At 33.2% G+C, this 13674-nt stretch overlaps 1 non-coding gene across 1 annotated transcript; it reads left to right on the forward strand.

Annotated features, from left to right (window-relative positions):
- The first annotated feature begins 1318 nt into the window (after positions 1 to 1318).
- LOC136221066 (small nucleolar RNA R71) lies at positions 1319 to 1425 on the forward strand. The gene has a single exon (XR_010684857.1). It is a non-coding gene; the product is annotated as a small nucleolar RNA R71 (small nucleolar RNA).
- Positions 1426 to 13674: the final 12249 nt, after the last annotated feature.

Consider the following 13674-nt stretch of genomic DNA (forward strand, 5'->3'; position numbering starts at 1 on the left):
CAAAACCATATTGGTACGCTTGATGTCTTCTTCTAATCCTAATTTCTCAAAAATAGACAATGGCATCAAGTTTATACTAGCTCCTAAATCACAAAGACAACTTGGGAATTCCATATTTCCCAAAGTACACTGAATGGTAAAGCATCCGGGATCTTTGAGTTTAGTAGGTAATTTGCTTGATACTATCGAACTACATTCTTCAGAAAGTGAAATGGATGAAATTCCTTCCCAACTAATCTTTTTTGAAATTAAATCTTTCAAGAATTTTCCATAGTTAGGAATTTGCGTAATTGCATCCATGAATGTTAAATTTATATGTAAATTTTTAAGTTTATCTAAAAATGATAACAGTTGTTTATCATGGTCCTTATTTCGGACCCTGTGTGGAAAAGGTGGCTTTGGTACAAAGGGTTTCGGATTAGAGTCAATTGGTGTATCTTTTTGTTTTAATGTATCTTCTTTGGATTTTGGTAAATCATTTCCAGGTAAAGTTGAAATTCCGGGCATTTCCGGACCTAAGTAGTTTTTCCCCGAACGAAGAGTGATAGCCTTAACATGCTCTTTCAGATTTTCTTCCGTTTGGCTGGGAAGACTTCCCTCTTTGCGGGATGGAATTGATTTAGCAAGTTGTCCAATTTGAACCTCCAAATTATGGATGCTAGATGATTGGTTTTTGATAAGCTGATCGAATTTATTTTCGATCCATTTAAAACCATCGTCTTGATTACTTACCTTTCCATTCATAGCATCTATAAATTTATCGATTTTTGAAGATAAAGTGCTAATCGTATCTCTTGTTTGATTTTGATAATTGTTTATACGATATTGATTAGCATTTGCATTATTATTATTATTACCATCTTTCCAGTTAAAGTTATGATGATTTCTCCATCCAGGATTATAAGTATTAGAATAAGGATTAGTAGTTTGGTTTTGTCCTTGGACAAAATTTACCTGTTCTATCTCGTTCATACCTTCGTAGTCAATGTCTCTCTGGATCGGATCATTAGGATCACATGGTGCCATAAATTTATCAATTTTGTGCGATAAGGTAGAAAATTGGGCTTGTAACATTGCTACAGGATCAAGATTCATTATACCTTTAACCGATGATGTACATGAGGATGATGGTTTCGCCGTTGGTATATGTCCACGCTCTGCGGGCCACATACTGCTGTTGATTGCCATTTCCTCCAAAAGTTCTCTTGCTTGGGCGGACGTCTTCTTCATAAATAACCCTCCAGACATAGCATCTAATGAACCTCTAGTCGTAGGATTTAATCCATTATAGAATGTCTGCATTAAAAGTGCATCTGGCAATTGGTGGTGTGGGCATAAACATTGAAGTTCTTTAAAACGTTCCCAAGCTTCATAAAGAGTTTCATTATCATTTTGTGTGAAAGATGTCAACTCTTTGATGACTCTTGCGGTTTTTGCTAAGGGAAAATATTTTTGTAAAAATGCTTGGGCTAATTGGTCCCAAGTTTCAAATGTTGCAGCAGGCATAGAAGTTAACCAAATTTTTGCCTTATCCTTCAAAGTGAAAGGAAAGAGGCGAAGTTTGATTGCTTCTGCTGTTACATCAGTAATTTTAAAAGTGTCACAAATTTCTAAGAAATTTGTCAAATGTGCATTAGGGTTTTCGTTAGGCAATCCGTAAAACGTTACGTTGTTTTGCAACATATTAAGCAAAGCAGGCTTAATTTCAAATTGATTTGCGTTTATACGGGGTCTAACTATGCTATTAGTTACAACGGCCATTCCTGGCCTAGCATAATCCATAAGTGTCGGTGGATCGGCCATAATTTCTGGCTGGACTACTTTAGTTTTTAAGGGTGTTTTGTCTTTGTTTTTGTTGTTTTTCTTGTTTTTCTTAAGTGTTCTTTCAATTTCTGGATCAAAAGGATCTGGTGGCGTGCCCGAATTTCGTGAACTGCGCATCAACTTGAAATTGTAACACGAGCCAAACTACCTTCAAAACAAAATTAAAAGCAAATATGTTATAAAACTGAAAATAAATAAAATATAAAAGTTGTATAAAAATAATGTATAAACCTAGATTCGAAAATAAAATGCGAAAAATGAAAATTTTGTCAAAAATTTTGGCGTATCCCCGGCAACGGCGCCAAAAACTTGTTGAGCGATTTCCGCAAGTGCACGGTTTCGCTTGTAGTAATAAAAATATCGATCCCACAAAGATACGTTTTTTAACGAAAAACTTATTTTTGAATCTTTAATTTCGAACTTGTTAGATTTATAAAATGTAAAAATAAAAAGTGAAAATTGGATTAATTGAATTTAGGAAATTTATTTGATTGAATTTGAAAACTTTGAGTATTTGAAAATGCTGGAATAAGATTATATATTTAGAATAAATCGATTGTTAGAAAGATCTTCTGATTTTAAGGATGAATTTTACAAAACAGGAACATTTAGAACTTATTAGAAAAAGGAATGAATTTGTTCATTTGCATTAAGCAAAGAAAACAACTTAAACTTTGTATTATTATGATGATGAAATAAATGACGGAACCTCTAATTAATTGGCTTTGAACGCGACAAAACCCTTTCGGGATAGTTGCCCTTACTCAAATTAACACTCTTTCGAGATGATAATTTGCCTAAGTGTTCAACAAAGTTTCCTTGTAATGATTTTGAATTCAAGTGCATATTAATGAAAACACCAGCCTCACTTATATTGGATTGGTTACCATAAGTGCTGCATAACGATTTGTCGAATAGAACGGACTTTATTAGATGAAATGTAAATTGATACAAGTTTACAGAGAATAAGGAGCATCGAGTTCTTCGAGGGCGTGCAAGTGAAGGGCTTGATCGGTTCCGCTTCCTTGGGTTTCCTAGGAGGTTGTCAGGCTCGGGGGCGAACACTTTACTCAATCTTCTCGCTGTAACTTCGTAATAGGGATTCGGTCGGCCACTACCATGATGCAAACTAAAACTGGAACAATGTCTAAACGCTACTGAGTTGTAATTAAACTATAAACAATATGTGTACCTCATCTTGTTTTGTACAGAATCTAATTTCTAACTCTCGAAATGTTTTTACTTAGAACTTCGACATAAGTTCTACGCTCTGATTTCTATATCTATATTATAGCAATTCATTACACTTTTTCTCAACATCAACTCTTTATTTATAGATGTTGAAGGGTTGTGTTTGAAGTGATGTATCCGTTGGTTAAGAGTCGTGTCCGTTGTGAAAGGACGTCTTTATCCACTTGAACGAACGCGTTTCTTGGATTTTCAGCATGTGTTAAATGCTCTTGGTGAATTTCTGCACTTACCGAGGATAGTAATCCGCGGCCGTGAATGACGTAGCACTGAGCTGAGCGACGGACGAAGGGGAGAATTGGTTGTACCGCGCGTGTCGCGGCCGCGGGTCTGGGATCCACTGTCGCGGCCCGGCAGGTTTTCTTACTTCTTGCTTTCGTTCGTGTCCTCGACTTGGCGCTTTCGATTTACGTCGTCTTTGACTCCTTTTGAAGGGTTTTTCTTCTGTTTTTGATCCTTTTTCGTTCCTATTTGGATTTTACCAAATATTCAAGTACCTTGCAAGAAAGAAAGATATTCGAAAGTAAAAGTAATCTAAACAGATATAAATAACACAAATTCGTAATAAAAATGATGTAAATGTTAATGATATTTTAGGTATATTTTGGGCTTAACACCTAGCCCTCACATTCATTGGACCACAGACATCAGAATGAATTAATTGCAGAGGAAATTCTGCCCTAGTACCCTTCCCGAATGGTTTTCTATGCATTTTTCCTTTAAGACATGGTTCGCATAGAGGTAATTCAACTTTTCTTAAACTACCTAGTAAGCCCTCTTTGGCTAAACGATTCATGCGATCTTGGCCAATGTGATTTAACCTAGCATGCCATAAACTAACATCTTTATCCACAGAAGAAGAAGTAGTAACAGAAAAATTATTGGAGTCATGTAATTCAACATCCAAAATAGTCAAACCATTCAGTACATATCCTGAACCATAGAATTCATTATCCAAACTTAAATGCAAACTGTTATTAGCAAAAAGAAAGGCAAATCCAATTCTTAACAAAGAGTTCACAGAAATAAGGTTTCTCCGAATATTCGGAGCATAGAGAACATCTTGTAGGAGGAGAGTTTGACCGCCACGTAGACTCAATCTACATGTGCCAATCCCTTCGACTGTAACTCTCGAGTTGTCTCCCGCATAGATCCATCTTGAACCGACTGGAATTCATCGGAACTCGACAAAGGTCTCTTTTTCCTTCGTCACATGGTCCGTTGCACCTGAATCAACAACCCACAAAGGATCATGTTCAGCTATAAGAACAGTGCTAGATACATTTATTTCACTCACACCATGAGTTAGTGTAGTGTACCTTAGGAACTTTGCAATCATTTGCATAGTGTCCTTTTTCTTGGCAGTTGAAACATTTCACACGTGAAAGCTTTGGTTTCTTTCTGTTCTTTGTTCTCTTTCCCTTTCTATTTTCTGTATTCATAGGCTCTTTGGCTTGCTCTTTGCCCTGGCCATAGAAGCGCTTACGCTTTTGCCTTGGAGGATTGGAACGCCTCCCACTTGAGTGGGCTCCCACATAATGGGCTTCAGCATTGATCTTAATCGATGCCAGACGATCCTCCACTAGCTCAAGGTGGCGACAAACAGCATCGAAGGTTTGAATTGCTTCGGTGTGGGTTAGGTGCACCTTCATGTGCTCCCAACTGTTTGGCAAAGAGCGGATAACAGCTTGCACTTTCTTCTCATTGGTCAACTGATGACCTGCTTCATTTAGCTCACTGATCATGTTGGACATCTCTCTTAAATGCTTTTTCATTGTATGATCAGGCCTCTTCTTGTAAGTGTCAAACTTAATTGTCAATGAGCGGAGCCTAGTCAGATACACACCTCCGAATTTCTCCTTCAAGGCATCCCATAGGCCCTTAGCTGACTCAATCTTACAGAATTGCCTAGTGAACTCATCATCCATGGAACTCATCATGATGATACGGGCAGTGGGATGCACCATCCTCAGGTTCGGCCATAACCGTATCCAAGTGAGCAAGCACATCTTGCTCTTCAAGCACATAGTTTATTTTTATTGACCAAACCTCATAGTTATCCCCATTTAATTTCAGGTCTTTGTTGAGTTCAGCAACTATAGACTTTCTAGCTGCTGCCATTGATGACTGATCTCAAATGGTATTGCACGACTTAGTAAGAAGTTATTAAAGGTTCAATACACACATTAATTCTCTAGACAACTTATATCTAATCAATCAAATTTTCATTCTAAATTTCGATTCGAAAATGAGACCGAAGTGGCTCAAATTACCCTTTACACTTTAGTATTAGATCCAACTAATTAGATACATTAATGCTTATAGAATTTTGTTACTCACAAGTAACGATTTTGCAACTTATTACAAAAATATGGTTGTTGTAAGGAATTAAGATGACTTTTGATTTATTATTTCGATCTTAATGTTGACTAATCTTAACTACTAAGGTCGAAGATAATCATTAAATCAATAATAACTAATCACTGATTTAATAAATCGCAATTAAATGCTCATATAAAATTATTCAAGCCCGTCAATTCCAATCCAACATACCAAAAATTATCCAATCAAAATCGAATAATAATTAAATTAAGATCCCAATTGTTATCCAAACATATTTGAATAATCACACCATAAATGAAAAATTATCCAAACATATTTGAAATTTTTTTTATTAGAAATCCATTAGAAAACAAAAATTCTAATAGAAATCCTAACAAAAATTATAACACTGGAATAATAAACCCCAAAGAAAAAATTTGTTCCAAAAATTAAATCCATAACCACACCAAAAACAAAAATGGTTCATTTAACCAACATAAAAATCTTCCATCTCTTCCATGTAGGGAATTTCTCCTACACGGAACGGGTGAGGAAATGAACGAATCACAGATCTCCTTAACATTTCAGGCATCTCCCCGAAAACCCTCCTGTATTGGACAAACCTAAGTTGTCTCCCGGACCTCAGTCTCAGTCTATCGTCACTTACAGGTAAGGTGACATTCAGCTCATCTAGCTCATTTAAGAACAATAACACGGAATGTTCATAATTCAAGCCAGAACTGTTAAAGCTATGCAAATATAGCCTATGGAGTCTTGGAGAGGACTTTAGGATTTCAAGAAGGCCGGAGAATAATATAATTTGATCATGACCTCCGTCAAAATCTCTCAAAAAATCAGAAAAATTCAGAAAAGCGTTTCTGTAAAAATCGGAAAAAAAAAATTGGTCACGGGAAGAGGCCCCACGCGCCCACACGCGCCTGGCGCGTGTGGAGGGCCGCTGCCACGTGGCGCATGCTGGTTGGTCCAGCTGGCACCAGCGCCTGCCGCGTGGCGGGCTGGGGGGAGACACGCGTTTTCTCCCCCCTAGGTGGCGCGTGAAGGCCACGCGCCGCCTTCCCGGCCAATTCCGGCGATGAAAAATATATGGAACCTAGGGTTTTCGGGGTCTCTGGACTCGATGGTGTGGTCGGTTTTTCGATTTGACGAGCGGAACGAAAAATCAGAAGGTAACAGAAACCTAAAACGGGTTTAATTGAGTAAAAAACATTTAAATCGAACCCTAATTCAATTTAATCATGCAATCAATCAATTCCAGTGTATAATCATAAAAAATAATAACAATGAATTATTTTTAATCTTTCAAAAAAGATTCAAACGCAAACGGATTCTCGGTAAAGACGGAATACTAGATCCAATGGCTCTGATACCAATGTTGGGATAAGCATATATTCGCAACATATATATTTATCCGAATAAGTAAACGGGTTTACGGGTTACCTCTTGTAGCGTAGATCCCGTTCTTGATTTGCAGCGGAAGAATTTCGGATCAATCACCCGATCTAGTATCACCGGTCAAGCCTTCAACCATGCCAATAGAATTGGGAGAGGAAGACAATTGGTTCACGAACTAAAGTGACGACGAATCCCAAAGAGAGAGAGGGGGGCGGCGGCCAAAAGGAGGAAGCATGAGAGAAAAATTCTCTTTTCTGTGTTTTTGAGATACTGTATCTCTAAAACCTAATTCCTTATTCTCTTTTAATTCTCTTAGAGTTATGATAGATTAGGGTTTCTATTTATACTGAATAAATAGATCGTCTAACCCTAATTCTTATTGGGTTTAGGCCCGTTCCATTTCGGACGGGCCTAATTGGATCCATATCCAATTAATTCCAACAATTTTAAATCGATCTATAGAGATGAATTAGGTTTTTTTTTACAAACTTTGATTGAATACTATTTTGCATTTTATTATTATTAAATATACATTATTGTTTTGTTAGATTGATAGAATCAATTAAAAGTGATGGGCATATATATGGTAAATTCAAGAATCCAATATCAATCATTATAAGTTTATTATATATAAGATCTAAAGGACAAAAGTTAGAAACATAAATATTATTGTGGCAGAATTCAGATATTTGTGCAATATACAGTTGGAATGGACTCCACCACATATATACTTTCTTCCTTTTCAGTTTTAAATAAGTGGATGTTTATATGCTTTAACTTATGGAGTGGGTCCTCCACTTAGAGGACAGGCTGGGCCGGGCTCGGACCTATTGGGCTTTTAAGATAAAAAATGTTCAGTACAAATCCAGTCCAGCCCATTATTAATTTAGGCGGATTTGGACTTTAAAATCAAATCACAAACCGAAACCATATAAACACACCTCTATCTATATATAATTGTTAACTATAAAAAATAAATATTTAATATATAAATTTATTAATTAATATTAACAGGTGGACCGGGTTGGGCCGGCCCGTGTTATTTTTATTAATCATAAGCCCGTCCAAAAAATAGACGGATTTTAACGTGCCTGGACCGGACTGGACCTAAGATCAATTTTCATTGTCCAAATCCGGTCCAAGAGATATGGACCTGAACGGACCGGATGGGTACTCGGGCTCTGAACAGATCTACTTCCACTTCATGGATTTCAAGAATATTACTTATATATCCACAATTTTTTCTTTTTAAAAAAGAAACTCCTAATATTATCAATGGATTAATGTGCAATATATATACACACAAAAAAAGCCATGTTGGCATCCATTAATAATGAGAAATTATTGTAGGAAATATTAGTTTAAAAAGACAAACGAAACAAGAATGCGGTTATAACATTATTATTATACTGAAATTACGTAATACAAATAAAATATTGGTAATCTAAACTGATGAATTGAAAATTAGATGGTGTATTCTGAGGTTTGTATTAACAATTATTTTAAAACAGATTTAATTGCTATTGACTATCGTTTTCCGGGATACAACAGATTAGATCTTTTATCAACTATAAAAAAAAAAATAATGAATATTTGCGGAATGTATAAGAAATATAGTGAAAAATATTCTTGAAACATTATGTATACAAAAGAAATCTGACAATTATTGATAATCTATCTCCAATGAATTCCTTTTTATTTTTGGTAGTGCCAATCAAGATTTCATGTCATTCATGATTTTATTTCTTTTAGAGGTTTTATTTCAATATAGTTTTTTAAATTGAAGTTTGGTTTATTTTAAAAAGTGTCATTTTTCATTTAATTATATAAAATAATAAAAAGAAATGGAATAAAATAATATTTATGTTGGGCCCAAAAAAGCAAAATATATTGTTGACTATGATCAAATAGAGTTTCTTTTATAGTCCCACCAGTAGTAGCATTCATCATCATGTTAACAAAAGGGAAGACTGAATATTTATAAGTTTATATATTTTTCATTTTTACAGAAAATATTTGGGAAAATTACTTGGAAATTCATATTTTAAAAACTATTTATAATTATGTGTCATAATTTTGAATTATGTCAAACTAATAAAATTAGTACTTTTAATATATTTTAAGGATTAGAATTTATAAATTAGAAGTCTAAAATATATTTTTTAGAGTTTATGATTTATGAATTGGAGTCTAGATTTCTTAAATTATGGTGTAAAATCATATTATATAGAGAATAATGATATATTAAGAATTAAGTTTGGTGATATGACTTAGTTGTAATTTTTTACTTAATTATGATATTCATGTATTTAACCCAAAACATTTTATGTTGATGTTCCTTGTGTGGCCTCATGTTTGGAGACTAGATGGGCTAGGCCTTGTTGATAAATTCTATTAACGAGAGATAGAATTTCATTAGCAATTAGTAACTAAAGCACATTGCTAAATATTGCCAAATCAAAGTTGATAGATTAAATTACTCGGGAAAAAAAAGTTGATAGATTAAGGATTCGTTGGTTCATATGTTTTTTGTTTATTATTTATTGTTTGCTATTGCTGATATGTAATAGATATTAGTTGATTTTTTTTTTTTTTTGTTAAAAGCAGTTGTTTCGAAATTTGAGAAAGTAAATTTTCAAATACAGAAACAAGTAGAACACTGAAAACTTGATGATCCTTTTGGCCCCAGAAACGGTTAAGTGGAGACAGAATTGTTTGAAATATATTGTGATGGAGCAGTATATGAAGGATTCACATTATTATCAAGGTCGTAGCCACGAAGCATGGTGATGACTTGTGCTTTCCATAAAATGAAATTATTTGTAGACAGTTTGATTATTAATTGACTGTTCAGATTGGAGAATGGAATGATTGAATGTGTTTGTGGTGGCCGCAGGCTAGAGTACGATGGCGGCAGTGGTGGCCGCGCAGCAATCATCGACTGCGTGACAGTTGCTGGCATGGTGGCGGTAATAGTGGAATCGCAAAGGAAGACAATAGAAGAGAATACTTACTAGTTCCTAGGTAGACAAAAGTTGGGAACTTTCAAGGATCGTAAAGGAAGATGTCATGTATACTAAAATGATTCAGAAAGGGTTTCGAATACTCTTCTATGGAGCCTTTGAAAAATAGATGGGAAAGATGGTTAGTATGGATGGCAAAAGGTATCCGTAAAATTTGGTATTACCCGACTTTAATGAGATTATAAAAAATCTGTACAAAAGGGTTTGAGATGGGTATCAGGGCCGATCCTGAGATTTTAGAGGCCCGGGGGCGAATTACATGGGGCCCTAATAAATAAGTGGAGATAAAAAAAAATAAGTAGAAAAGTAAATTGTATAAAAGAATGTTACTTAAGAATAACACTTTTCTTGTTACATTTAACAAAATATCTAATAAAAACATTTTATATTGCTTTAAGTACCCAATTTCTTATACAAAATGATGTCCATGAGCATTTCTAGAAGTAAATTTCTTAAATTTAATAAATTATGATAGTTCTAATACAAAAAAAAAACAAATATGAAAATCACATCATTTAACGAGGTTTAGCGTCTAAGTTCTTGAAATCGGAAGATTTTGATACGTTTTTTCCAATTTGCTTTTGAAGACCGAGTAAATCAGAATCTGATAGAGTTTCTCAAAGACAACAAAAAAGGTTATTAGTAATTGAAAGTTTCACAGTGAGGTGATTAGAAAACAAAATTGATTATATAGCTGATGAATTGAGAAAATGAACTGAGGATGTAGAATAATATTACTGTTTAATATTCTTTGGGATTGGAGTGTGATTAAAAAAGGGAGAGATAAATTATAAATTTTTGTTGGGATTGATAGGTGGGAAAGATAATTATAGAAATACTTTGAGATAATTAGAGAATTGATGCCCAAAATTTTTATTAGAAAATTTGGAAAGAATCCGAGATAAATTAGAGAATTTAGAAAGACTGTTTAATAACTGATGCCAACGTTTTTTATTTGGAAAAACTAATTTGGAAAGAATCTAAAGCCAACGTTTTTAATCAACTATAATTTTTTTGAATTTAATCAAGTATAATTTAATATGTATTAATACATTACTATAATCGGAGTTCTTCTCATCCTTGGACCCTGGGCAGGCGCCCCTCCTGCCCATGCTCAAGACGGACCTGATGGGTATGAATCCAAATTTTTTTACCCCTAATAGGTATGAGATTCTCCCTCTAGTTACCTGTTGTACTGTCACATATCAAAATGAAGAATATCCAATTATTTATTTTCAGTGTGTTTTAATGTATTGATAATTTGAATAATTTAGAATATTTGTTAAATGCATGGATGGTTTGTTAAAGTTCTGTTTTGTTAAATTTGTAATATATTTATTTTATGTGTTGATTTTTAACGGGGCAGAGTATCCACAGGTACTCGTAAATCAAATGTGATGAGTATTGGGATTCAAAAGTATACTTGTTAAGAAAAATGGACGAGATTAATAATTCAAAAAATAAACCGATAGAGGTATGTGATGGACATTACTCGTATGTAACCTATCCATTGTCATTCCTAATGGTTAGTATTTCCTTTTAATGTTAAAAAATGTGTGAGTTCATGATGAGGAGAAAGTCTTTTCGAAAGTTACAAAAAAAAAAAAAAAAATTCCAGAAGTGTGAAGTCCTTTCTTTTAACATTTTGATCAAATTTAATTCTATTTTATAGTTTTTTTTAGGTTTAAAGCATTATTTGGCCTCTGATTTATCCAAAATTATGTCATTTAGTCTATGGCCTATTATTTGATCACATTTGGTCATTGACATATCCTATTTGGTGAAATTTCACCCAATTTATATGAATATTTAACGGAATCGTTATCTCATTGATAAGTAACGATATTTTGACACTTAAACTTGAAACGTGATATTTATTAAAGTTTTTTTCTACATTATGTGGAAATAATTAATTAGATTAAAAAAAACAAAAAACGAATCCTAAACTAAAATCTATTAAGTTCAAGTGTCAAAATATCGTTACTTATCAATGGAATATTAATTGGTTAAGTTTGAATCCAAATTGGGCGAAAGTTCACCAATTTGGGATAGATTAGGGGTCAAATGTGAACAAATAATAGATCATGGGCGAAATAATAAAATTTTGGATAAATCAGGGGTCAAATAGTGCTTTAAACCTTTTTTTAGAGAGATTTAACCTATATTTTTAATATCAAAAAAGAAAATTTGGATCAAATTAAATAACAAAATTTTTTATAAGTCTTGGAGCATCTCCAAAAGTTTCTTAGTTTAGCTCTTAAGTTAAAATTTGATGAGGAATAGTTAAAAATCAGCTCTAATAGCCTCTTAGGCCTTGTTTGGATGAGGGTATTTTAAAATAAAGTAAGGTATGGTAAGGTAAGTGAAGTGAAGTGAAGTGAATGAAATAATTTGTTGTGTTTGGATAGAATGTAAGGTAAGTGATGGTTTAATAATGTAATTGTGTTTGGTTTGATGGTAAGGTAAAGTAAGGTAAGGTAAGTTATATACAAAATTACTTTTATATCCAAACAATTTCTTATTTTAAAATAAAATATAGAGGGTAATTTTGGAAAAAAAAAATTTTATCACCTCCCTACTCTCCAATTTGGGGTGTAAAGAAAATCAGCCAAATTTCACTTCACCTACCCTCACTTACTATTACATTCAATTATACCTCAAAACAAACAAGATTAGCTACCCTCACTTACTTTAAAATACTTCCATCCAAACAAGTTGTTAGTGGCTCCTTAAATCACTAAGAGCTTTTTCATCCTCTCTGTTAATATAGAGTCTCTATCCACCTCTTAGTACCGTTTAAATTCACTTTTAAATCACTAAAAATCATTAATAAAATAATAAATAATAAGTGAACAAGGAGTATTGCTGGAGAATATATATTATAATCACTTTTAAATCACTAAAAATCAATTATTTATATTATTTTTAGAAAGTGTATTAAAAATTTATTGGTAGATAAATTATTAGAAACATCCGGTTCTCCGCGTCAAATGGAAGACCTCTCATACATATTTTGACACGTATAATACGGACTCACATATATTATAAGAGGTTCCACTATTTTAATTATTACATGGGGTCACACTATATGTGTCCAAATGTGAATTTGGAGTCCTCCGAGTGATATGGAAGACCGGATATTAATGATGCTCTTATATAGTATGGTTAGAAAACGTATAGAGTTAGGGAATAGAAGATTCTTAATCATAACATAGGTTGAGCTAAGGTTTGGACAAAATAATTAAGAAGATGAATTACTACATATATAATTCATAAAATGGTAGGCCGGTAGCTAGATGATAATCATAGATTAGATGAATTAACCAACTATATAATATATTATCATCATTATCTTGTGTTGTTTGTGTTTTTAAATAAATAAAATATCTGAGCTCATCTCAATATGTTTTTGTCGCGTTTTGCTTATTTATGATTAGGACTGAATTTATATAAATGGAGGGTAATGATTAATGAGATAATGCAAAAATTAAATAAAAAGTTTGACCAATGGAGACAATAAAGTCCAATCACTATCATCTAAGAATAAAATATAAATATGTATAAATCTCAAGAAAGACTAAAGAAGCCCTCCCTTTCCCTTGTGTGTTTGATAGGTACTAGTCAATGGTCCTAGGAAAAGGATATCCATATGTGGTTATTTAATATGCATTCAATAATCCCTGCACACTGTAGTAATTAATACTACTATAAACTTATAATTATTCAATAAAATATATATGGTTACACGGTGACTTTTATAGTTACATTATTTTATAAATAAACATTTAATTACTCCGACCATTTTAAAATAATTATTATATTTAACCAAATCATACGTATTAAA

Source organism: Euphorbia lathyris, chromosome 2 (genome assembly GCF_963576675.1).
Source record: "Euphorbia lathyris chromosome 2, ddEupLath1.1, whole genome shotgun sequence".
Taxonomy (NCBI): Eukaryota; Viridiplantae; Streptophyta; class Magnoliopsida; order Malpighiales; family Euphorbiaceae; genus Euphorbia; species Euphorbia lathyris.